The following is a 2799-nucleotide window of genomic DNA, read 5'->3' as shown; positions in this document are numbered from 1 at the left end:
ACAGGACAAAACAGACGGAAACAAAACTGGAACCCGAAATTAAACAGGACACAAATAAACAGAAACCATACCGGACTTGAAATATCAACAGGAAAAGAGTCAGAAGTCAGAACCCATGTCTTGTGGGGCAGAAGTTCGTTTGACGGGCTGACACTCAAGCAACAGAGCGCACAGAAAGTCAATCCCTCAACGAGCCGCAGCTGGCACAACATGGGCGGGCCCAATTGGACACGGGGCCAATTGGGCACCATGGCAACCGTGACACACACAGGCGCGGCCAAGTGGGCACCCTGGCAACCATGACACAACGGCGCGGCCAAGTGGGCGTCATGGCAACCATGACATGATGAGAAAATTTTGCATGTTTTAATTACATTTTCCTGTTTTACTCTAATAACAAGTGAATACTACCACAAATTTCTGCTGATTATTTTTAACACTATTTTTCTTGTTTACCAAATAAAATAGATTTCTCCTTAAAATATGCACAATAAAATATCTAGGACACTGTCGATTATCGATGCTCTTTTTAAGAATAAATATTTACCTATACTAGAAAAAATATTTAACAAGTATTTAAATTAATTCATGAAACAAGAAAAACACTTGAAGACATCCTAAAAAAGAGAAACATTTATCAATATTAGAAAATAACATTAAACATAAGAAAAACCTACGTGCTAGAAGTGTTCTTCACATTTTACAATGAAAATAAGTATCATAACTTTAAACAAAATACACTAACAGTAAGCCAATTTTCTGTCGATGCAGTAAGATTCCGTTTGGCAGTGTAGCTGATAATTTTCTCAATGTACATTTACAAAAAACGTTCTGAATCAAGTTAATGCAAATTTTACTTTAATAAATGTCAGTTATTCAGCTCAAAAACTATTTTAATATAGCTATTACAGCAAGCATGGGCAAATTCGAATTGTAAGTCACAGACTTTTTCATCTGGCTCGCCAAACGACAATGTTGAAACTATAATGATAATATGTACAAAATGGTAAAAATAAAAGTAGCCCCCAAAATCCAAACAGCTGGTTAATTTTTCTAAAATGTTGCATTTAATTATTTTTTTTAATTAGTTCTGAGCGAGCTGTGTTTCATTATGAATGTTTCAATTTATATTATCAAATTTAGTGATTTAAAAAGGGACATAATTTATGTATTTGCTTCAATTCCGAATGTTTCAAAACCAGTTGGTTTATTTTTAGACAAAACAAAAATAAATACAACATGTATAGTGGAACCTCGGTTCTCGACCATAATCCGTTCCAGAACCCTGTTCGAAAACCGATTTGGTCGAGCACAGAAAAAAGTAATGTAAAATCGTTTTAATCCGTTCCAACACCCTAAATGTTTACCAAGAACGTAAACATGAAGCTAACCCAGGCTAATCGTACGTTCGCGTTAGCGTAATCTTCCGTCCAAAAGATTACGCTAATATGAACGTGTAAAAATTTAAAAAAAGGATTATGAATAGGATTTCTTACCTTTGTGGTGGACGGTGGGGAGAGAAAAATCATCAAAAGTTTTTCAACCTCTTCCAAAACTTGCGGCAGTTGCTTGCTTATAGCGCTAATTTCCTTAGCCGCATCACTCGATTTCACAGCCTCCTTATTCTTTACTATCGTACTGATAGTAGATTTAGCCATGCTGTATTCACTAGCAAGATCGGAAATGCGTACACCTCTTTCATATTTAGCTATTATGTCTTTCTTAAAGGCAATAGTTGGACGAACAACTTGTTTTTTTTTCACCTGTCCTGCTTGCACCGACCTTCTTCGGAGGCATAATTAGGGGCTAAAACACCCGTACTCCGCTCAGCATCGCACCCTAGCGTACCTGCGTTCGAACTCCGATTTTTTGACCGAACAGCGAAGCAAGACTTTTTGGTCGAACACCGATTTGTCCGAACTGAGAGGCGTTCGAAAACCGAGTTTCCACTGTACTTGTAAATGCTTGATTTTTTTATTCATGAATGCATATTGTTGCTGCCATTCTAAAAATAGACTATGATTTTATTTTATTTTTGCCTAAATGGAATATGCAAAATTTGCAAAAAAAAATATTTTTAAATACCAAAAACTAAAGAAAGGTCTACATGATATTTTTCCATCATATATTGTTGAGGTATCTGATTTGAAACTGTATTGGGAGATACAAAAAATAAAATCAATATTTGGTTTCTTCCTGGCCCGTTTGCCAAATGTTTACCTCAAGGCAGGTAAACAAATCGCCTTGAGGTAATCAAAAAGTTTGCCCACCCCTGTACTAGAGAGGGCAGATTGGCAATTGCTTTAGCACCACCTACTTCTGATTTACGCAAGACAAAGACCGCCATATACATCTACTTGCCATTTTAAAGTAATACTAAACTGAGTTGGCTGTGAGTAACTTAACATTGATACTGTAACCTTCTAAATTATGAGGTCACAGTAAATATTTGGGTGTCATCAGAAACCGTATACAGATATCCTTTGATGTCCATCCATTAATTAGTATGTGGAAATCTTACCCCTGCAGTCCATTGTCACGGTTAAAACATGAGATTGTATTAAATTAAAGAAAGAAACACACTATTAGTTGGAGATTGATTTTGGTAGCACTTTCATCGGAGGCGCATCCCACCTGAGCTTTCCCCTAGATCTGCTTCCAAGATCGGCTCATAGAGTAAAGACCCCCATCCGATAACTACAAACCCATTCATTCCAAACAAAGATTTAAAACAATACATCTGATTGGCTTAAACAAGATCACGTGAATACATGAAAATAGCTGATTGGCTAAAACAAA

This window comes from Urocampus carinirostris, chromosome 9 (assembly GCF_059441175.1).
Source record: "Urocampus carinirostris isolate Australia breed hairy pipefish chromosome 9, RoL_Ucar_1.0, whole genome shotgun sequence".
NCBI classification, from domain to species: domain Eukaryota; kingdom Metazoa; phylum Chordata; class Actinopteri; order Syngnathiformes; family Syngnathidae; genus Urocampus; species Urocampus carinirostris.
The sequence above is the reverse complement of the archived record's forward strand: the minus strand, read 5'-3'. Positions refer to the sequence as shown.